This window comes from Pleurodeles waltl, chromosome 11 (assembly GCF_031143425.1).
Source record: "Pleurodeles waltl isolate 20211129_DDA chromosome 11, aPleWal1.hap1.20221129, whole genome shotgun sequence".
In the NCBI taxonomy this organism is placed as follows: Eukaryota; Metazoa; Chordata; class Amphibia; order Caudata; family Salamandridae; genus Pleurodeles; species Pleurodeles waltl.
In genome coordinates this window covers 166,627,761-166,652,876 of record NC_090450.1, presented here as the reverse complement: position 1 = coordinate 166,652,876, position 25,116 = coordinate 166,627,761, and the positions used below count along the sequence as shown (strand labels likewise).

The following is a 25,116-nucleotide window of genomic DNA, read 5'->3' as shown; positions in this document are numbered from 1 at the left end:
TTCCGATATTACATATTGGGTGCACTTCTCATGTTTGCCCCACAATGCACCCTAAAGCAGGAGTTCCTGGTGCAAAGATGGAAAGTGTGCCCTATCAGAAAGAATGCCCTGCCATCGGGACAGCCACAACTTTGTGCTATCCCTAGTGCAGGGCATTCAATCGAAATATGAAGCAGCTGTTTAAAAGCTGCTCTATTTCTCTTTGTAGGTGTCAACGTGCCTGCACTTTTAAAAGGGATTAGCGATCCCCATGCAGGCAGGTGAAGTGAGTAACTGCCCCCGCCATGGGACTCCCTTTCATTCTTTTTTGAGGGCTGAATTTAGGAGGCACACTGAAAGTGTGTTGCCTCTTTGCGGCACACTCTCAATGTGCCTTCTAATGACATGTTTGCCTCTACAACCACGTCAGTATGCAGCACGGGTGCAAAGGCAAAATGGCCATGCCTCAATGCAACTGAGGTCACTTCCCTCTAATGACAGCACTGGCGCTATATTTGCCCCAATACTATCTGTATCACAGAGGAGGCCACACATGCATTTGTGGCCCCTTCTGTGATACCAAAGAGCCCCGGGGGCACACAAGCAGGCACAAATTCACATTGTGCCTCGGGGCACTTGTGTAATATGGTCCCAGGTACCATATTACATATACAGCACAAAACAAGGAGAAAGCACAATATTAGCATGAATACATTGCCCCCAGGGCAGCCACAAACTCATGCTGCTCTCAGGGCAGTGCATTCAGGTGAAAAACAGAGTGGCTCTGAAGCAGCTTCTCTGTGTTTCATAGTGCAGGCGGCAACCCATCTGCACTTTAAAGAGGGGCAAGAGTTCCCCTTGCAGTCAGGTGCAGTGAGTGATGTCACCCGCCTGCAAGGGGTTGTCTGTGCGATCCATTGGACCCTGCCCCCCCTCGAGCGGCCTCCATCAGGCGGCGCACTGACAGTCTGCCACCTTTTGTGGCACACTTTCAGTGCCACCTCTCAATGACTTCTTTGCACACATATCTGTGATGCAAAAACAACAGATGAGTGATGAAATGCAGAACAAATCAAACATTTACCCCGCAGTCACAGATCTGGACTTAATCTATCAGTTTATTTGCTTGCCATTCCAGTTCAGACCCAACCATATGCAAATCAGTCTTGACCCTGTGCCCCATGGGAACACTACAGCCCAAACTGGCATACCAGGTATTCGCTGGACCAGAAACAAACATCCTGGGACCAGTTTCAGAGTATCACCCATCATCAGGCTAACTGGCCAACCTGACTCTGGTGGCATAGCAAGCACTGGACCCATGTCTGGGCATCCCCTTCCTACTTAGGGCGACAAATGCAAAAACAACAGATGATGAACGGACTGCAGAAGAAATCCAACATTCACCCCCAGTCACAGATCTGGGTTTAATCTATAAGTTGTTTTGCTTGCCATGCCGTTCCAGTTCAGACCCCGCCATATGCAAATCAGTCTTGACCCTGTTCCCCATAGGAACAGTCCAGCCCGAACTGCTCCAAGTGGGAAGGGTATGCCTAGACGTGGGTCCTGTGCTCACTGCGCCACTGGATTCAAGCTAGCCTTGCTGATGCAGGGTGATACCCTGAAACCGGTCCTAGGATGCTTGTTTCTTCTCCAGGGAGGCACTGGCTTTGCAGTTCGAGCTGGACTTTTCCCATAAAGACCAGGGTCAAGACTGATTTGAATATCGCTGGGTCCAAACCTGGGTGGCGTGGTAAGAAAAAAATTATGGATTAAACCCAGGTCTTTGTGACTTGGGGGTGAATGTTTGCATTGTTCAGATTTCCATCCATCATCTGTTCATTTTGCATTTGTTGCCCCAAGTGAGAAGGGTGTGCCCAGACGTGGGTCCCGTGCTCATTGTGTCACTGGATTTGAGCTAGCCTAGCTGATGAAGGGAGATATCTTGAAACTGGTCCTGGGGTTCTTGTTTCTGGTCCAGGGAGGATCTGGTTTGGCAGTTTGGGCTGGACTGTTCCCATGAGGAAAAGGGTCAAGACTTATTTGCGTATGGCTGGGTCCAAACTGGGGTGGCTGGGTGAGCAAAAAAAACAATGAATTAAACCCACATCTTTGTGACTGGGGGTGAATGTTTGCATTGGTTAGCATTCCAGCCATCATCTTTTCTTTTTGCATTCTTTTTACACATCAAAAATGCGGCATGGGTGTAGAGGCAAAGAGACTCTCTCATTTGCATGGGGTCACGCCCCCATGCAAATGAGACAATGCGCTCTGAGGTTAGAGTTTGGGCTCCATGTGTGCTAGAACTATCTGTATTACAGAAGGGGCCGCACAAGCATCTGTAGCCCATTCTGTAATATAAAAGTGCCCCGGGGCAGGCAAAGGGCCTGCAAACACTCATTGCACCCTTGGGGTACTTTGTATACTACTGGGCCTAGAGCACTAACATTTGTATTCAAAACAAAAGTTAGGCACTTCAGATTGCAATTTTTATAAAATAGGAGCAGTTGAAGTATTTCTAGAGTAGTAAGAAGAGGTAAATTAGCACTGAGATGTTAACACAGGCATGAAACAAGTGGGTTAATAATTAGAGGCATAATATGTTTTAAAGGGGCTACAAAACGCATTAAAGAGAGAGACATCTGCATAAATACAGCTTTTCTTTTCCACAACCATTTACTCAGCCTTCTCCTTGTTTTAGTCGAATAACAGCTCCTTAAGTTTAAAATAGTGACATTTTGGAACAGAAAGTTTATTAACTATGTAGCTGTTGTTGGATCTAGATGAAGAGCTTTATGCATTATGCAGGTAATTTTGAAACCAATTCTGACGTTGAGGAAAGACCAATTAGGTCTCTCAGAACCAGAGTGGATCATTTGCATTTCTTGGTGCCTTTAGCAAAGCATTCTTCTGCATGAAGAATAGCCTTGTGAAATGCTAGTGCAGTTTTGGAAATGCAAGCTAATTTAAAATTCTCACCAGCAAGAGAAATTGGCTTGTATTGTTAAGCTGAAGACAGAAGGAACAATACTAGGTTTAAGTTATTATTGGGTTCATGTTTCCTGAGCTCCAAAATTTGAAATAAAGTAGCTTTAGCTGTTTTGGTTTTGCGAGGAACATCTGTTATTTGGTCTATGATGATGGCAAGTGAATTTGCAGAAAAGTCTAATTTGGAACAAATACCTGGAAATAAGAGCAGTTCAAGACATGAGTATACTGTGATTACAGTAAATTGGCTCACCTCACAACATAATGTGCTAGACACAAATAATATGATGGTGGGATTGGGATGCATTCCTGATATATGTTATAAGTATACACACAAACACACACACACACACACATATATAAATATATGTGCATATATATGTATATGGACATATACAAAGAAAAATCCACTGATTTTTCTGGCATTTAAAAAAGTACTTTTTAGCCCTGGCGGGGGTCCCATGAAAGATGCCAACACTTCCTGGCTGTGTTGGCAGCCAGTCAGATATCAACACAGGGACAGTTGGATATGCAGAGGATCTGCATCCCTATATATCTATATTTTTTAAACTCTAATCTCTCCAAAACTACTGAAAGGATTTACATCAAATCACAAAAAGCACACTTTCTGTACCAAAAGCTAGCTTTCTGCCTAATTTGGTGTAATTCCTTAGGCGGTTCATGCTGCAGTCGTGTTAAAAAAATAGAAAAATCAAATTGACCTAAAATAGGGGAAAAAGTGTCCAGGGATCCCCACTTTTTCTCGGCTCGCATTAGACAGTTCATCCCAAAGCTTTCAACAGAACAGTTGAACTGACCAATGTATAATTGTTTTAGATTTTGTAAAGCAGTGCCAAAGTTATTAGAAAAAAGGAAAAATGCTCTGTGTATGGGAAAAATGATCCTAACTATAACTGCCTATTGGCCCTCAGTAGGTAATTGTTGGAGGGTTGGTCATTAGTTGTGTGGCCTACAGAGGTAATGGGTCCTCACACAGCCACCAATCGGACCCAATTGCCCTTTGTAGCAATTGACTCTCATAGAGTAGTGTTGCAGAGTAGTCCAGGGCTTACTCCAGGGAGGGGGTCTGGGCTAGTAATCACCATTCACAAGCACACAAGAATACCACTCAATAAATGATTGTCCAGTCTGTGCTTTTCCTTGTGATAAAGTAAAAAAACATTTATTACACACGCACTACTCAATACAATGAAGGAATTTACAAATATACTCAAACTGATGGAATTACTTTTTGATGACATTGCATAGTCATTATCGTCTCTCCCAAAGGATGATATAAACCAACAACCTACATGGCAGAACATTAACTTGTAGTCTAATGCAATTTTTGATTGTAGCTTGTGAGTCAGTTCACCTTATACTGCAATACTAGCCACTACTTTCAGCTACTTGTGGCTGTTAGATTCATTACTCAAATAAGTATCAATAAGGAACATGTCTAGGCTGGAGTGGTTGGTGTTGGTAGGATTACTCTCAGCATGATTTACGCAGTCGTATTCCACATTGAAACATTTAACATAAAGGCGATGCACAGTTGACACAGTCCCTAAAGAACATAGGGGCATATTTAAACCTTGTTTGCGCCGAATGTGCGTCAACATTCTTTACGCACATTCGGCGCAAGCCGTGCACCATATTTAAACTTTGACGCCCGAGCCCGCGGACGTCAAAATTCCTCTGTGTGCGTCATTTTTTGGAGGCGGAAAACTGCCTTGCATTAATGACATGCAAGGTAGGCGTTCCCGCCCAAGAAATGACTATTTATACTCCAGCGTCATTTTGACGCACAGGAGTGGGTGGGCCTTAAATAGCGGCACACAGCCTGATGTGCGCTGTTTTTTAACACCTGGGTCTGGGCTGGCTGTAAGGGACCTGTGGGCTCACTTCCATGGCCTCTGACCATGGAAGGAGCCCAGAGGTGCCCTTCCCTGCCCCCAGGGACACCCCCTGCCACCCACGCCCACCCCTGGAGGACACCCATGGATGGTAAGTACAGGTAAGTTGATGTAATTACTTTTTTTATTTTTTTTCAAGTGGCATAGGGGGGCCTAATTTGCGCCCCCCCTACATGCCACTGTGCCCAATGACCATGCCCAGGGGACAGAAGTCTCCTGGGCATGGCCATTGGTCAAGGGGGCATGACTCCTGTCTTTGCTAAGACAGGAGTCATTTCAATGGGGGTTTTGCGTTAAAAAATGGCGCAAGTCTGGTTTGAGGCATGTTTTTTGCCTCAAACCTGACTTGCACCATTTTTTGATGCACAACCCCGATTTTCCCCTACGCCGGCGCTGCCTGGTTTGAGTAATTTTTTTGACTCAGACCAGTCCACAGCGCCAGCTAACGTCATTCCTTAAATAAGGTGCCCGCATGGCGCGTAGGAATGGGGTTAGCCAGCGCTGGTTTGCGTTAAAAAGTATAAATATGGGCCATCATTTGGTTGTTAATCTTTATGTAAAACCATCTTTCACCCCTATAGGGTGCCTTTTAATATGACCCTTCCAAGTCATATCATTGGCTGCAACACTGCAGCCATACATTTGTAAACACATTTAGCATAACATGCTATCCTTTAAACCATACTCATTAAAGGACTCCTTTGCTGTAAAACCACCTGGAATTATAGCCTTTCACATCTAGAGTGTCTTCATCATTACAGCAATGTATTGTTATCACCATTTAGGCCACTGGGATTGCAGCCATGATCTTTACCCCTAGAGGGCACAGTTCCACCACCCTGAAATAAAGTTCTAGCTGGGACTGGCTTGAAAACACATTCAAACTCTGAGGGGTTATTATTTCCAAGTCCCCTGAAACTGAGGGTGTGGATATATGAAAACGTCTTGGTGAGAGGCTGTGTGCCTCCTGCAGCTCCCCCACAGTTGGTGCTCATTTTAGTGGTGATCCCACTCTCCTGGGGCCACCACTACCAAAAAAACTCTAAGTAAAATCTGGGCCTTTTCTCGTTCACATTGCAGGCTGGCCCAGCAAGGTATTATGGAGTGCTCCTCCAGGAGTGCTATGCCTTGATAATGAGCGGCTCTCCCGCTGCTCCAGTGAGACCTGCTCTGCCTTGTCCATTGGCAGCCTCGCCCTACCTCAGTTGGCCTTCTGGCGGGTCTCTTCTTCGGGGGTGTGCAGTCTCACCCAGACACCCCCCACATCAGGTGAGTTTCTGTTGGGGAGAGACATGGTGAGCCCACCTCCAGCTGCTCCCACCGGCTTCCCATATGGCCAGCACCTGGTTGTGCTACTGTGGGAGCCAGCTCCTATTTTGAGTCTAATCGCTTCAACTGAGCAGGACGGCGAGCAGGCCCCAGAAGGAGGTGCATAAGCATGCCCCCCTTCCTCCTCTTAGGGTCTGCCCTCTCCCGCAAGCAGTCATAGTGCTAGCGGTGGCTGAACCAGCCATGCAGGGGAGTGCAATAGCACTTCACCTCCATCTTTCTCCCATTGGGGCCCAGGGATAGTGTCCTGGGCCCCCCAACAGTTTTCACGGTGAGTTCAACAACGCTCCCCAACTTTACTTTGCTGTGTGCCCCAGAGTAGGGTGTGGGCCCCCTCTGCCATATTTATGGGGGGTGTGACAGCATCCTTGACTTGTCTCGGGCCCCTTTCGACACCTTCACAAGGGTGCAATGGAATCCCCTGACTTCGCTCATTACTATGAGGCCCAAGGATGGGCTCCTGGTTCCCTCCTCCTCCTCTTTGAGGGAGCACAATGGCACTCCCTCCACACGGCCCTTTTTGTTGGGGATGTGCTGGACTTGGCAGCTTAGCCCCACATGCTTTGTTGCCAATCCTCCCTAAGGGTCAAATGTCACAAACTTTACATGAGGATATTGCAGGCCCCCCTGGGCCAATCTGGTGGCTTTTTCACTCCAGGTGATGAGCCCTAGCCACCTGGAGCACTTTCATCAGGCCTCCTGGCCTAAAAGGTTGATGAATTTGGCAGGGAACTGTATTCCCAGGCTCCCTGCACCAGATTCCATTTTGTTCTCCCATTGGGCCTCTCATCTCCTGGCGCAAAGCCCAGTTTCTCCCCACTAATCCTTGGGTCAAACAAAGTCAGAGTCCTTGGTCCTGGGGACAATCAGGGGTCTCCTTCTTCCAAGTGTCCATAGCATCAGCCTCCAGTCCTGGGATTCTTCAGGAAAATCACATTCAAAGAGAGAGAACCCTCCCCAGGGCAAGACCTTTTAAGTGGGGTGGGAGTTTCTAGCAGGTCTACACCTCTGGCCTATCCTGATGTGCCACATCACCTCTCCACCCCGTCCCAACCTTCCTACACAGTATTATGGGATAGCTCTAAATGACATTGTCCAGGGGTCAGTTGTCACATGTGCTCCGAGAGACTCAGACCCTCCTCCCTGACATTCCTTTTAGGACCTCTAACATCCGGTTCCTGGCACAGAATGACAGCTGACTGATTGATGCAAGGCCCTGCTCCTGCAGCTGGACAGAGCAGTAACTGGCAATTATCCTGAGCTCAGTCAGAGAAAGATGACATTCCTCGATGACTCATAAGCTATACAAATATGCTTTTGTAACCTACTGCATTGCTTCTTTAATACAGGTTACAGTGTACATTGGTGCAACTCTGGAGTCTGTGGACCTTAGAAAATTGGAGCTGCGCCCTAGGCCAGGCTTTCCCATTGACATGTAATGGAAAGTCCCTACAATCAAGACAGTAAGCACACTGACTATCCCTCATATGTGCACACCTATCTCTTAAGGCCTACCCCAGGTCACTACCCACTCTGCTTAGTCACTCCTGCACCAGGCTACCTAAGTTCAGTTCTTGGGCTGCGCATGCCAGGAATCCTCCCCGCGCAGCCCTCACATATGTGCACATAGGTGTGCACACATGATCACGAATAACCATTCCTGGGCCTCCTACCCTTGCTGTGTCACAGCAACCTCGGCTTAATAAGGTGGTAAACATGCGCAGTCCATTTTACCATGAGTTTACTGTGTGTGATTCCCAAGCTATGAGGCTCCCTCACAGTAAAAGGTAATAAAACAGGTGATACAAAAAAAAAACCTCAGGGTAGACCCGATAGTCATAACCATCCTCTCACACTAATACATACATAGAAATTCACTTAAATAAACAAGGGTTGCAAGGACGTTATAGTTAGGTTCACATTTTAAACATATGAAACCATTGACATTAACCAGTTATAATAAGAGCTACCTCAAGTAACTATAACTTGTGCCCTACGGTAACTATAAATCATACCCCCGCCATGCACAGTTTTTTCATCAAAGATTTTGCTGCATAAATTACATTGATATTATCAAGGAGGTTATAACAATGTCATGAGTGCCGTAATTTGTGGTGTATTTACCAGTGCATTGCAAGGACAAAGGTTATAGTTACCTTAGGGCGCAAGTTATAGTTACTTGAAGTAACACTATGGGCCTCATTATGACTTCAGCAGTCTATAACATAGATCGCCGAAGTCCCATCGGCCACAAGACCGCCAGGGATGCCATATCATGACTGCTGGCGGCTCTCTGCCAGAATTTGGGCAGAGAGCCGCCAGCAGCCCAACTGGCGGTCGGCGGTCCAGTGGAGGCTGCTCCGCTTGCACCACCACAGACTCACAACACCTCCACACCTATTACGAGTTGGTAATAGGCGTGGTGGTGTTGTGGTGATGGGGCGCTGGCAGCAGAGCAGGCCCCAAGGATCCCGTCCCCTCCCGGACGACAACTGAGAAAAGGTAAGTGCCCGTCCAATAGGGGAGGGGGGTGATGAGTGGTGTGTGCTTGCATGGGGGTATGCTTTTGTGTGATTTAAGGGTGGTGGTGTTTCTGTGTGACTGTGAGTGTCTGTGTGAGTGTGTGAATGGATGCGGTGGGTGTGGGGGGTGTGCGAGTGTATGTGTGTGTCTGTATGAGTGTGTGAATGCGTGATTGTGTGTGTGTGTGGTGCATGCATGCTTGGATGGGGTGGGGGGTCTTTAAGGGGGTTCGGGGTCCCTACGGGGTTACGGGGACAGTGGCTGTGTGGGGAGGGCTGGGGGCGTCACATACTGACAGCAGGAATGTAAATTCCTGTCACCAGTATCCTTTCCACCAGGGATTTCCTGGTGGGGTTGCTGCCAGGAAATCCCTGGCGCAAAGGTGACTCCAAATACCGTTGGCGGTTTATGATGGACCACAGGGGCAAAGGTGGTCCACCTTCGCCCCGACGGTCCGACCGCCCTGGCGCTACGGGCGTGGTCATAATCTGGCGGTCCAGCACCACCACGCTGTCGACGGTGTTACAGCCACTGCCAGCGTTGTGGAGTTGGACCACCAATGTCATAATGAGGGCCTATATGTGATGAATTTCTATGGTTTTGTACGTTTAAAATGTGAGCCTATTCATAGCATCCCTGTAACCTTTGATTTTTTTTAAGTGAGTTTCGATGTTTTTTTAACATATAATAATTGTAATTACTGTAAGTCAATCCAACCACTGCCATGCACGGCCTTCTACTGTGCGTGGTGGCAGTTGGCCATAGGGCCTGACCTACAGCGAGACCCTGTTGCCAACACCTTCTAACCACCAAAACCCACTCTGTGCACAGTACTTTGGCTGTGTGTGTGGTGGGACTTAGCTGTAGCTTCTCTGGGTGTGAGAATAGCTGTGAGAGGGTGTATCTGGGGGTGAGAGTGGCTGTCAGATTGTCTGTCTGGGTGTCAAAGTTCGTACATCAGTGTTTCAGTGGGTGTGTCAGTGTGTGCGCGGGTCTGTGGGTGAGTGCATGAGGGTATCAGAAGGTCTGTGAGTGGGTGTGAGTGCCTGAGTGGGCCTGTGAGTGGGTGCGTAAGTGTCCAAGTGGGTGTGTGAGTGTGAGAAATTGATTGAAAGTGAGAAAGAGAGAAAGTGAGAGGAAAAGAGATAACTTTTTTTAGGCTTTACTAACTAAAATATTTGTGTTTGACTTAAAATAAAAAATGTATTTATTATTTCAAATAAACTATAATACTTTTTTATTTGAAAAAAGGGAGAAATTAGTGCAGTTTATTTATTTATAGTCCCCATATCTTTTTTTATTTGTTTGTATTTTTTTTTTTTTTTAAACAATCAAAAGCCCTGTGCCTGTGGAAGAGCCTGGCTGTAGGTGCTGGTTATATTAACATAACATAAAGTGAGTATATATATATATATATATATATATATATATATATATATGCAAAACACAAGAGAGAACTCTGGGTAGTTCCCAAATTTAGGTGGAGAACAGCTCCAGTAAAGAGCACTCTACAACACCAGCGACACTTTAGATTTGCTCACCTCAAATGTCTGTTTATCTAGCAACATTTTTAAGCATAGGATCAGCACAGTGCTATCCACACCGAGCTAGATAGGGACTGAGGCCCTGATTTATACTTTTTGGTGCAAAACTGCACCAACTCAGTTTTGCACCAAAATGTTTAGCACTGGCTTGCACCATTTCTGTGCACCAGCCGGGCACCATATTTATGGAATGGTGCAAGCCGGTACAAAAGGTAGGCTAGAGGTAAAAAAAAATAACTTTAGTTGGGTGGGGCTGGCGGTATGGAAGAAGGGGGTTTTGCACCAAAAAATTACATTAGGCAGGTTAGAGTAAAAAACAAATGACTCTAACCTGACTAGAGTGATTTTCTGACCCAAAACCATCCATACCACGACTCCTGTCTTAGAAAAGACACAAGTCATGCCCACCACCCCAAGGCCAGCACACAGGACTAGGGTCCCCTGGGCATGGCCATTGTACCCAGTGCCATGTAGGGGGGCCCATTTCAGGGCCCCCAAAGGCAATTAAAAAAAAATACTTACCGGTACTTAGCTATACTTACCTGGGATGGGGTCCCCCATCCTCCGTTGTCCCTCTGGTGTTGGTGGGGGTGTCCCTGGGGCCTGCGGAGGGCACCTGTAGGCTTATTCTATGGTAAAGCTTTGCACCATTATTTGACCTCTCTTCCCCCATGCCTGATTTTAGCTTGGGGATAAATATGGCGCTAAGGCCATAGAGTCAGTTTTTTGCATGGGAACGCCTACCTTGCATCTCCTCAACGCAAGGTAGGTTTCCATGTCCAAAAAATGACTTTAACTCTATAAATTTGGCACAAGATGGTTCTAGCACCAAAGTATAAATATGGAGTTAGTTTTGCACTGAATTTACATTTCAAAAAATGACGCAAATTTGGGGCAAAACAAGTATAAATATGCCCCAAAGTCTTTTACCATTTGTACAGCAAAATCTTTAAGCATAGGATTGACACAGTGTCATCCTTGCTGAGCTGTAAAATAACAAAAGCCATTTACCACTCCAGACACAGTATTACAGCTTTGGATTGGTCAAATACCATCCAAGCCAACCTGGAATGAGTAAAGCAATCCCTTACACATGTTTCACTCATTAACTCTTCAGAAGGGTTTTGCTTTGTCCAGACACAAGGGAGCACCCAATATAAGTCAAAACAAGTCCCTTGCAGGGTTAGAGTGACGCATAAATTATGCAAAACACAAGAGAGAACTCTGGGTAGCTCCCAAATTTAGGTGGAGAGCAGCTCCAGTAAAGAGCACTCTACAACACCCGGGACACTCTAGATTTTCTCACCTCAATATGGATATATATATATATATATATATAGAAATATATATATATATATATATATATATATATATATATATATATATATATATATATATGTGTGTAACTTTATAGTTAGGACCTAGTTTCTATATAAAAAATGTTTTTTAACTTGTCTATATCTTCGGTGCTGCTTGAGAATCTTCACAAAACTTTCCAAAACAATTTGCCAGCCCCACCAGCTGCTGCCTGGATGCCTGGAAAGTGTTGGGATAATCTGTCCAGGGGGAGAAGGGGGCTCGGGTGAGAAAAATGGAGCAGGGGTCCAAAAACACGTTTTCCACATTAATTTTTCCTTAGAGATTTTGTACAGCAATAGTGCAAAAACTACTGAATGGAATTACACCAAATTTGGCAGGAACGTAGGCCCTAGTCCAGAAAGATTGCCCCTAATAGTTTTGGTGTAATTCTGTTCAGTACTTTTAGAGAAATTAAAGAAAATCCAAATTTGTATATCTAGGGACGCTAAGGATTCGGGACCCCACCGATCTCACGCAGATTGTTGAAGTGTTGTCAGCCGTACTGGGACTTGGTAAAAAAAATAAAGAAAAGGGGCCAGGGTATGAACAACCTAACCTCTGAGTTCTAGTGGTGGGGTCCCAAAGGGACTCCCCCAGGGCTAAAAAGCATTTGTTTTTTTTATTTTATGGATGGAGTCACAGTGGATCAATGGATCTGTGCTAAAATTTTAAAAAAGAATGAAATACGGGCTCCCCAACCTCATTACTACAATGCCCCCGGGTGGGCCAAGTCCCGGAGGCTATTGTGTAAAAAAGCGAGGCGGCCTCCTGTCCCCCTCCTGCTGCCCCAGGGGCCGCCACCTCTGTGGGGAAAGATTAGTTAAATGCGGGGGCTATTTGCTTCCCCACTGCCCTGGGGACCACCACCTCCCAGGGAAATCTTAAATATGCGAGGGCCGTGTGCCCTGCTGCCCCAGGGACCACCACCCCCTAGGGTTACACTGTGTTTTTCCCAACAGTGCCTGTAAACAGCTTTGTATTAACACCTTCACTGCAGGCGTCGGCCACTGGCCGACGCCCGCACTAACTCCTTGGTGCGGGTCACGACCAGTGGCCGACATCAGGGAGGGGGTTAATAAATCCTCGGGTGCGTCGCACCTGAGGATTTTTATTTTTTATTTTTTATAACCCAGGGAGACACGGAAGCTTCCGTGTCTCCCCCACCCGCCCCATGTGACATCAGCGCGCCGTGAGGCGCACTGACGTAACAAAGTTGATTTCCCCATCGGAGCGGGAAGCAGCCTTGCGGCCGCTTCCTGCTCCGATGGGGAAGACAGCCTTCCCCACATTCGGGAAGGCCTCGTAAGAAAGGGGAGAGTCTCCCCTTTCTTACGATGCCTTCCTGTGAGTGTTGTGCTGCGATCGGGGGCCAGGAAACACCACTAGACGCCAGGGATTTCACTTGGGGGGGTCGGCCCCCTCGGAAAATGGGCTGCCCCCCCCCCCGGGGGCATATTTTTTTTTTTAAAAAGGTAGGTGCCCCCTGGGGGGGGGAGGGCGATATCGCGCCGCCCCCAGGGGAAACATTTTTTTTAATAAAAATAAATGGACAGGGGGTCTATGTACATGGATATATCTATAGCTAGATCTATATATATGTATATATATATATATATATATATATATATCTCTATAGATCTAGCTATAGATATATCTATGTAGATATATATATATATAGAGATAGATCTATATATATATCTCAATCAATCAATCAATCAAAGAGATTTATAAAGCTCGCTACTCACCCGTGAGGGTCTCAAGGCACTGGGGGGGTGGGGGGGGGGGAAGGGCTGGGAGGATCACTGTTCGAAAAGCCAGGTTTTGAGGCCCTTCCTGAAAAGAAGTAGGTTTTGGGTCTTGCGAAGGTGGGTTGGGAGGGCGTTCCAGGTTTTGGGTGCAAGGTAGGAGAAGGATCTGCCCCCGTTGGTGGTGTGTTTGATGCGGGGGACAGAGGCGAGAGAGAGGTCAGCTGAGCGGAGGTTTCGTGTGGGGGTGTGGAAGGCGACTCTCGTTGAGGTAGGCAGGGCCTGTGTTGTGGAGTGATTTGTGTGCGAGGATGAGGATCTTGAAGGTGATCCTTTTGTCAATGGGGAGCCAGTGGAGGGATTTGAGGTGTGGAGAGATGTGTTCGTGTCAGGGGAGGTCGAGGAGGAGTTGTGCTGCTGAGTTCTGGATGCGCAGTAGTTTGCGCTTGAGTTTTAGAGTGGCGCCGGCGTAGAGGGCGTTTCCGTAATCAAGTCTGCTGCTGATGAGTGCATGAGTGACAGTTTTTCTGGTCTCTGTGGGGATCCATTTGAATGTTTTTTTTCAGTATACGGAGTGTGTTGAAGCATGAGGAGGTGAGAGCGTTGATTTGTTGGGTCATCAAGAGGGAGGAGTCTAGGATGATGCCGAGGTTGCGTGCGTGGTTGGTGGGGGTGGGTTCAGGGCCTAGCGTGGTGGGCCACAATGAGGGGTCCCAGGTGTTTTTGTGTGGGCCAAAGAGGATTATTTCGGTTTTGCTTGAGTTGAGTTTCAGGTGGTTGGCTGTCATATATATATCACTTTTGTCAATATGTGTGTGGTTTCCCTGGGGGCTGCGATCGGCCCCCAGGAAAACCAGACCCACATATAAAAGTGATATATATATATATATATATATATATATATATATATATATATAGATTTGCCGCCAGTTGTCTTGCAGTTGCAGCTTGCGTCTTCAAAGCAATGCACATACTTCAACTGACGCTTTTCAACTGTAGCTTTTAGGCAGCAATAAAAAAGTCAAGTAAGTATTGTGACTATGTTTCTGCTACAAAAGGGTCATACTTGTCTAGTGGCAGTTTTAGTGCCATAAAGAAGCACAAAAGGTTTATATGCCTACTGCAAAGAGCAAATCTGTATTTTATGTAAATAGCTGAGTACATTAGTAAAGTCAGCCATTTCTTGCACTATAATACCAATGAAATGTAGGTGCGGGGTGGATCGCGGCTATGGAGAGATGAAGGGTACTTTTGCTGGGTGGTAATGAGGGAATCCGAGGAGGAGGGAGTGGGAGCACCAATAATGATTGTTGGACTGGGCGCAGGAGGTGCTAAAGACTGTGACAAATGGTATGTGACAAGGTGTTTTTTGAGTGTCTTGAAAGAACGTGCTGATTGAGGGAAGAAGCGCAGGTAAGGTGGCCTCTACTGTTGCACATATCTCACATACACCATCGATTTTGTGACTGTCTACGTAGGCTAGTGTTTTAGAGCAACAGTTTAGCCAATAGCAGAGATGGCATCTTGATGGATGACTGCTGCCGGCACTTGGGTTATAGAGGACAGCTCTGACATAGGATCAGAGATTGAGACATCAGATACTGAGACAGCATCTGAGGGATAGGACAATGGCGCAGACTCTGGGAGTGATTTTTCAGTTGGTGTAGTCCCATCCGATAACTCCTCTTCCAGTACATTATGAGGGAGGTGATGAGGACAGTCCTGCTGTCCCTTCGCAAGCTGTTTGTGCAACTGGGTAATAGTCAGTTAGCCCAACCCAGAGAGCAGGTGAATGCGGCGGCAAGCAGAGAGAGAGAGAGAAAGTGCTCTCTTGGGAGCTCCCCAATTTAGTTCAGCCCCAAATTCCACCGCCCAAATCGTATTGTGGAGACATCAAATTTATCTATGGCAAAACAAACTGGTTTTGTAAGGCAGGCACCTGTGTTTTTGGTCCTGGGTTCGGCGGCCATATAGAGAAACACACTAAACCCAAACATTTCTGGAAACTAGACGTTTGGGGGAGTCCACAGAGGTGTGACTTGTGTGGATTCCCCAAAGTTTTCTTACCCAAAATACCCTGCAAAGCTGAAATGTTGAATAAAAACTCTATTTTTCTCGCCTTTCTGTCACACAAACTACAGGAATATGCTGGGATCCACAAAATTCCTACCACCCAGTGACTCCTCACCTGTCCTGATAAAAACACTACCCCACTTGAGTGCCTACACCTAGTGCCTGCGTCAGGAATGGATCACCCCAGGGTCAACAGCTGCCTCATGTAAGGACCAACATTGACCGTTGTGTGATCTATTCCTGTCGCGGGCACCAGGCCTACCCACACAAGTGAGGTATCATTTTTATCTGGAGACTTGGGGGAATGCTGGGTGGAAGGAAATTTGTGGCTCCTCTCAGATTCCAGAACTTTCTGTCACCGAAATGTGAGGAAAACGTGTTTTTAGCCACATTTTGAGGTTTGCAAAGGATTCTGGGTAACAGAACCTGGTCAGAGCCCCACAAGTCACCCCATCTTGGATTCCCCAAGGTCTCTAGTTTTAAAAAATGCACAGGTTTGGTAGGTTTCCCTAGGTGCCGGCTAAGCTAGAGGCCAAAATCTACAGGTAGGCACTTTGCAAAAAACTGCTCTGTTTTCTGTCAAAAAATGGGATGTGTCCACGTTGTGTTTTGGGGCATTTCCTGTTGTGGGCGCTAGGCCTACCCACACAAGTGAGGTATCATTTTTATCGGGAGACTTGGGGGAACATAGAATAGCAAAACAAGTGTTATTGCCCCTTATCTTTCTCTATATTTTTCCCTTCCAAATATAAGAGAGTGTGTAAAAAAGACGTCTATTTGAGAAATGCCCTGCAATTCACATGCTAGTATGGGCACCCCAGAATTCAGAGATGTGCAAATAACCACTGCTCCTCAAAACCTCATCTTGATCCCATTTTGGAAATGCAAAGGTTTTCTGATAGCTATTTTTCACTCTTCATATTTCAGCAAATGAGTTGCTGTATAACCAGTATAGAATGAAAACCAACTGTAGGGTGCTGCTCATTTATTGGCTCTGGGTACCTAGGGTTCTTGATGAACCTATAAGCCCTTTATATCCCCGCAACCAGAAGAGTCCAGCAGACAAAACTGTATATTGCTTTCAGAAATCTGACATCGCAGGAAAAAGTTACAGAGTAAAACATAAAGAAAAATGGCTGTTGTTTTCAGCTCAATTTCAATATGTTTTTATTTCAGCTGTTATTTTCTGTAGGAAAACCTTGTAGGATGTACACAAATGACCCCTTGCTGAATTCAGAATTTTGTCTAGTTTTCAGAAATGTTTAGCGCTCCGGGATCCAGCATTGGTTTCATACCCATTCTTGTCACTAACTGGAAGGAGGCTGAAAGCACCAAAAATAGTAAAAATGGGGTATGTCCCAGTAAAATGCCAAATTTGTGTTGATAAATGTGGTTTTCTGATTCAAGTCTGCCCGTTCCTGAAAGGTGGGAAGATAGTGATTTCAGCACCAGAAACCCTTTGTTGATGGCATTTTCAGGGAAACAACCACAAGCCTTCTTCGGCAGCCCTTTGTTCCCATTTGTTTGGAAAAAACAAAATTGTCACTGTATTTTGGCTATTTTCTTGGTCTCCTCCAGGGGAAACCACAAACTCTGGGTACCGTTAGAATCCCTAGGATGTTGGAAAAAAAGGACGCAAATTTGGCATGGATAGCTTATGTGGACAAAAAGTTATGAAGGCCTAAGTAGGAACTACCCCAAATAGCCAAAAAAGGGCTCAGCACTGGGGGGGGGGGGAAGGCCCAGCAGCTAAGAGGTTAAAGTAAAAAATAATAAGTAAATAAACTAGTAGGGACCGCAGGGGAGTCCTTGAAGGCTCCCCCAAAGTCCCAGATAGCCGACGAAGGGCTAAAAAATAAAACATAGCTCAGTGTGAAGGTCACAGACCTTCACACTGAGCTTTGGGGATTTAAGTCCAGTTGGACTCATTTCTATCTTTATTTTAATTAGAAAAAAATATTATAGTGTTTTTAAAAATAGCAAATACATTTTTTATTTTAAAATGAACACAAATATCTCATTCTAAGTATATGTGATATTAAAGCCTAAAAAAAACCATCTTACATAAAATCATTGATAATATCAGTTTATATTTGCAGTAAAATTTTGGATGAAAAAACTGTGCCTGGCGGGAGTACAAGTTGTATTTACCTTAGGGCATGAGTTATAGTAACTTGAGGTAACTCTAATTATAACTAGTGAATTTCTATGGTTTTGTACGTTTAAAATGTGAGCCTGCCTATAACGTCCCTATAACCTTATTTTTTTTACAGTGAATTTCTATGTTTTTTAAAATTCTAATCCTAACTATTCTATTTTATTACCTAACTATAACGTCCCTGTACATTGTTAAAATACTACCCAAAGAAAATTAAAAGGATGGACTATAGAGAGAAGAAACAGCATTCACTATAGCACAACCAGAAGACTGAAAAAAAAAGGATTTGATTTAATGCATAGTTTTGAATATGAGGTACTAACTACAACACAAGTGTTGGAAGAGTTAGAGATACGTGCTGATCACCATACACATAGCAACCTCAAACCTAAATCCAAATTTTGTCCAGCCCTGGCCCCTGGAAATAAAATTCCTGTATTTTTGTGAACTGGTAAGCATCGAACTGGAGAAATGGGAAAATGAAAGAATTTTAGTATCAACAGAAAATGTAACTAAAGAGGAAAGAGGGCAATAACATTTTTAATGCAACATGATGATATAGAGGTATAACCGTCCGATAAAGGCAGTAATATAGTGATTCTGAATAAGGATTACATGGAGGAGGCATACTGCCACTTGAATGATGTTAGAAATTTTTAAAAATTACAGAACTACCCCATATATGATTTGACAATGAAACTGAATGATTGGCTCAAACAATGGCAGCATGAATCTGTATTGACAGATGATGAGCAACAATACCTCAAGATGGAAGACCCAGTGTTTCTAACTATTTATTTCCTCCCCAAAATACACAAAACATTAGTAAAACGACCTGGGAAGCCAATAATTTCAAGCTGTGGTTCTCTCTTTGAAAAGGTATCAAGGTATGTTGATTGCTACTTGGCACCACTGGTAACAACTCTGTGTGGCCATATAAAAATAATGGCGACTTCCTAAGGATTCTGGCTGAAACCAAATGGAAAGAAGGCTATATTTTGGCAACAATAAAAGGGTGTCATTATTTAATTCAATTGTCCATACTTTTTGAAAGAGAGGAAAGTTAAAGAACTGCAACATTCTCAAGTGATCCTGAAAATGATTGAAATGCTTCTACAAAATTATGGGCCTGATTTTAACCTTGGCGGACGGCGGAAGCCGTCCGCCAAGGTTCCGCCGCCAAATGACCGCACCGCGGTCACAAGACTGCGGCGGCCATTCTAACATTTCCTCTGGGCCGGCGGGCGCTCTCCAAAAGAGCGCCCGCCGGCCCAGAGGAAATGCCCCTGCAACGAGGACGCCGGCTCAGAATTAAGCCGGCGTAGTTGCAGGGGTGCGACGGGTGCAGTTTGCACCCGTCGCGTATTTCAGTGTCTGCATGGCAGACACTGAAATACTTTGCGGGGCCCTCTTACGGGGGCCCCGCGGCACCCCCTACCGCCATCCTGTTCCTGGCGGGAGACCCGCCAGGAACAGGATGGCGGTAGGGGGTGTCAGAATCCCCATGGCTGCGGAGCGCGCTCCGCAGCCATGGAGGATTCCCCCGAGCAGTGGAAAGTCGGCGGGAGACCGCCGACTTTCCGCTTCTGACCGCGGCTGAACCGCCGCGGTCAGAATGCTCGTGGTAGCACCGCCAGCCTGTTGGCGGTGCTCCCGTGGTCGGTGGCCCTGGCGGCCACCGGGCGCCAGGGTCAGAATGACCCCCCATGTGTTTTTGTTTAATCATCAGATGTACTTTCAAGAAGGCAGGACAGCAATAGGAGCTTCCTTCTCTCCAAGCAATTCAAATTTCACCATGGGTTGGTGGGAGAGGGAAGTAGCTTGGGGAGAGGGGAGTGAGGAGCACCTGGACAACATTGCCTTGTGGCTGAGATTTATAGAAGATCTGTTTATTATCTGACTGCAACACAAAAAGACTTGAAGAGCCACTTTGATAAACTGAATGACAATCAATATTGTTTAAATTTACACACACACATCCTATCTGAGTGGCACATGAGTACTACTCAGACAGGATGTTAAAATATATGTTAAGAACAATAAATTGGAAAAGAGTTTATCAAGAACCAACAGCAACCAATAGTATTCATAAAATTTCACGCATCATAATACAAAAGCACCGCATTTGAGACAGGAAGTGACGTAATAGACTATCCTGTTAACAGAAATGGTACAGTGGGTGTACTTTCACTTTCACTTTCACTTTGCAGTTTGCGATTCTTCTAGACTGTGTGGCTATGTTCAGAGTTGTGTCTGTCAATATTGTGCTTTTGTCTCCTGTGTGCCATTTCCATTGTCATCTTTTGTTTTTGCAATTGTCTGTGTAAATCAGTGTAAATGTGTTTTTGTAATTTTTTTAGATTATTTTTGTCTTTGTACTGTTGGGAGTGTGTTAGTGGGTATTTTTAGTTGGGGTATTGTTGGGCTGCTTGTGGGTTTTTAAGTTTCCTTTCATACCTTCTTTCCCTGTATTTCCCTCTTTACCCCTTCCTATCCCTATTACTTCTGATATGTTGGGAAGGCCACGTCTGGGGAGAATGGGTGTGGAGGAGCTGGGGGCTTTTATTTGGCTGGTGTGCCACTTCCTCCCCCTGATGACGGAGGCTGGTGGCAGGGTGATACAGGGGTATCACACTGAGGCTGTGAGGCTCAGGTGGTCAAAGGTGCTATTCCACCTAAAATGCTGTTCAACAGCCAGCGCAACGACCACCAACTGAAACATCGCTGGGCTGACCTGGTGGCCAGAGAGCAAGACCTGCTGGACCACCTGGGTGTGGTGATTGGTGGCCCTGTTGGTGAGTACAAATTAGACTATTGTGTACAGTTAAATGTTCTGTAGTGGCAGTAGCAGATTTTGGGACATGCTGCATGCAATGTTTGTGGACATGTGAATGCAAGTTGAAGAAACTGTGGCCCTGATGAATACTATTTTTGCTACGCAGTACCGTCATTTGTTGACGCAAAAGCTACAAATACTTACATAAGACAACTTTATCTTGTTAATAAGTGCTGCTTTTATGTCAATAGATTATTCAGGGCCTGGGAGTGTACCAGGAATGAGATGTATTTCACATGCTAATGCAACTAACCAAAGTCGTTCCTAAATCCTTTAATACATGTCTGCACAGTATTCATGGCCCTACGTACAAATATCTTCCTAACCTCAGTTAATGTCTTAGGCTGATATTTCGACTTGGTTTGTGCAGCATTTAAATTAATTATGGATGGCAATGTAATGCACACTTGATAATATCATTTTTTTTTTGCTACATTCCATAGCATGAAGCAAATGCTACACATAAAAAGAAACACAATTACATGTGGCCCTAAGTTCATTGTTTCTGTGTGTTTATGTCTGGACAGATAATCTTTCAGATGGCCAAATGTAATTGTGCCCGGATTCTACCAGATTGCAGTAGCAGTACACAGATTACTCTTGTGGCTTTTAGGAGTGGGTGTAGAATTCCTATCATTGAGTAGCATAGCGCAACAACATTTTTGCCTTGGGCACAATTGCTGGTACAGAGCTGGTGCATTTGCCATCTGTGTCACTTTATAGCCAAACATTGTTCTAAAGTTAATGGGTCATCATGGGATCCCTGACCTTTGGGAATGCATGGTCAGAAAATATTTATTTGCATGATGTTGTGCAAGGGACCACTGACTGCTTCCATCATACATTTAAAGTCCAAAATAGTTTGCTAGTATGAAGGCTATCACAGACATGGTTGTATGCTAAGATCAGCAGGCCAGCATTCCTGTGAGTGCCGCCATTCCCAAGGTGCTTACAAATCGAGACCTACGTCATCAAGATTGCAGAAGTAGAACATTTGCTAAACCATGTTTTAATTAGGGGACAGTGTTGGTTCGGTTGTATAACCACATATCACCCAACTTGGCAAATGTAAGCTAATGAATGTGGCAAACTGTGATATACAAACCTGATATAGGTACACAGGGCCCCGAGTAGCACATTTGAGGTGCAATGACTACACCTGTGCCCATGCATTCTGTCACGGATTATCAAAATAGACACTGTCAGCATATACTTGTTAGTTGTTTTGATTTAGATAAATGGCCAAACCATGTTTTAGCGTAACATTGTCATCAAGTAACACACACGATCCCTGCCATCATGGTGTCATAGGGGGCATATACGGCTCTGGGTACACTGCCAATATGGCATATGTAACCTACATACAACACAGGCACACATTTAATGAACTGTTGAAATCACAATAATTCCAGAACTAAACTCAACCCACATGAGCATCACACAGTAACTCATTTTCCCTTGATGCACAAACCACAATACCTGAGTCACTGGTATTGCAGTGCACCAGGCATGTGGCTTTGCATGTCTCTCATAATAACAAATGGTGAAATGGAGTGCCCTCTAGAAACAATTCTGCACTAAATTGAGTAATCATGTTTGGCACTACATGATTGTTAGGGCCAGTGCATGTGTGCATATGTGTGTCTATCACTCACTGGAGTGACAGTGTCAATGCATGTTTGCAGTAGTATGTCTGTTGGGGTGTCTACATGCCTGATGTGCTGCTCTATCATATAAAATGTCACACACAGTAATTTGTTTATCCAAGTTACGTACAGGGAGCAGACATTGAGCACATTTCACCCTTCCATGTTTTACCGGTGGACCAGCCGCCTACATAATTGGTGAAGTGGCTCGATTTGCAGACCCAGACGTATCCAGTAAGTGTTGATATGTTTGTCCTGTATTGTGTTTGCAGCTGTTGTGTGATTGACTCCTGTGTGTTGGACTCATTGCAAGGTATGATGTGCTGGCACGTAATCGGATATGTGACTTGACTGGAGGTTGACATTTTGTTCCATGTTTGAGTTGGACATTCTGTGGCGGAAAGTCATATATTGGGAGTCGAGTGCTGCGCTATAGGCATGGGCAGGTGAAGAGGGTGATTTATTGCTACATGTATGCCAATGATTAATTTGGAAGTGGCCAGTTTCATGATTTAGTTAGCAAGTAATGACCAGATTCACACAGACCAGTGATGCCGAAGTATTCCCCACACAATTGAGCATCCCTGTTAACTAATGAACATGTAGGACTGTATGTTTGACTTCCTAGCAGATCTAGCTCCACATGTTGTGCTCCGTTTATGTGGCACTTGAGTGACATGCCATAGGTGTGCATGCAGGTCAAGCGTAGATGGGTGCTTGCATCTATGTGCTTGTTTTTGGAAAGGTATTAGTGATATCTAATGATGTTGACAATTGTCCGCAATAAGAAACATAAATGTGGATGTGATTGTCCAATGTTTGAGTCAATCCTAGTTAGCAGCCCTCCTTAGCTGTGGTGGACTGAATAAACCCATGGACAACTGTCAAAAGCTTCCTGCCTGTCCTTGATGTTTGAAAGTATGTGTTGTATGTCCATCCCCCCCTGAGGCACAGGGTTAGGGTTAGGAAATATTTGTACCTATGTGTGAGGATCCCAGTGTAGAAGACAGACATGTAATTCAAACATTCATTTGTTCCAACCTAGGATACCCCCTCATGATTAGCAACTGCATACCGTCCAGCCAATTCCATTTACAAATCACAGGTCTTGTGGGCCTTGGTTGTCTTCCAGAAGATAGTCATTAGTTGGCCTGGCACTTGTGGAGTACTTGCAGCATCTGTTATGTGACTAATTGCAGTACAAAGATGCACACATCAATTAAGTAGGTACACACCTTTTTGTGCATTGCTGTGCTATTAGATAGTAGATGTGTAGGCTGCGTTGGCCTGTCATTCCTCAGGGACATTCTATGATCTGTACTGTGATTTGGACAGTATCAGCTATTTTTGAGGAAGTGTTACAATATCATCTGTAGATGTATCACATAATGATGTCACTAATGTTTGGCTTTCTTTATTTTTACAGCTGCCAACATGAATGTCCATGAGATCAGGGAATTCCAGAGGCGGACAATGTGTTACCGCCACATACTAGACGTGGAGTCTGGGTTTCCGCAATATGGCACGCTGGTATCGCCATGAGAGAACCACAGGGGTCTGGAGGGCATTTGCCCAAGGGGGGCCAGCCTTGCCCACAACAGCCACCACCACCACTACAGCTCAAACCACAGTCACCCAAAGGATGACAGCCACTGTTGCAGGTCCCTCAACCTAATCTGCCCCAGGCCCACGGGCAGCAGCTCCTGCACCTACCCCTCCAAGCATGGTACCGGCACCGGAACCAGCACCAGCAGTACCATCAACAAGTGGAACACAGACAACCCCAGCTGCAGTGATAGACAATGTAGAATTTTAGAACATGAGACATGACAAGCAACGGATGTTGCGCAGGATGGACAGGCTGCAGCAGGAGGGGTCCCGCAATAGCAGGAAACTCCGGGGGTATTAAAAAGATCCTGAGGAGGGCCAATTTGTGACTTTTGGATCCTTACCCATGGTTCCCTCCCCTTCCTCCTCTATTTTGGTTCTTATCTCTAGTGGGTTTAGGGGGTTTAGTGTTAGGTTAGAGTAGGCTGTTAGTTTAGTTAGTGTAAGTGGGTTGGGGGTGGAGGGTGTTATATTTTTACATGTTTTCTTTGTTGGTGGGTGGATGGTGGATGATGTTGGGGTTTATGTGTCAAATAAAAAATAAAAAACTTTTTTAAAAATATAAAAAACAAAATCTATTTTTGTTTAGGATAAGTTAGTATGTGTTTAGGTTAGTATATGTTGTCCTACATGTGTTCCGTCATATAAGGGGGGTGGGTGGTTGATGTTTAGAGTGTTTAGTTAAATGTGATAGGTAAGTTTAGCTTAGGGCAGTTAGGGCCAGTAGTGGGTAATGTGTAGTTAGGATAGGTTAGGTTAGTTAAGGTGTTTCCCCTAGTTTTAGTATCCTTTATTACTGTGAAATAAGTTTTTGGTACTCCTTTACATTATGTGTCATATGCTTGGGGATCAGGGACTTGGCATGAGTTAACAGTGTCAATTTAGTATTTGCATTTGTGTTCCATCCTGCATCAGAATCCCATTATTGACATGGTTATTCACAATTCCTAATGTGCAGTCACATTGGCAGCTACACCAAAGCTACTTCTCTATGCATATGCCATCCTTTGCACCCACCACTCAGGGTTACTATGGTTCCTAATGTGTTGTGAAGTTTGGATGTGTTTTTAAATCAGTCATCGTTTGAGTCCTGATTTGGAATCTTGGGCACTGTGGTACGTCTGCCTGCAGCCTGATGTTCATGTGAACCCTGGTAAGCTGAGTGATGTTATATTATTATGTAGTATTGTAGACATAAATCACACCTATAATTTCTTACATTGTACTCCCAGGTTACATATTTGTCCATACGCTCATACACATCCATTCCTGCTGTGTGGTGTGTGTGTGTGATGAAAGTTTATAGTCAGATGTCACATACATAAAGATCGTCTTGAAGGGAATGTTGGCCACATTGATTTTCAGCTTATACATACCTTGAAGCAGACTTTTTCAGTCCAACACAGCATTAT

General features: G+C 45.0%; 1 protein-coding gene across 2 annotated transcripts in view; it reads right to left on the bottom strand.

The window, feature by feature from the left end:
- Positions 1-25,116, bottom strand: part of LOC138265536 (arylacetamide deacetylase-like) — a 204,994-nt gene that overhangs the window by 43,310 nt on the left and 136,568 nt on the right. The window lies entirely within an intron of this gene.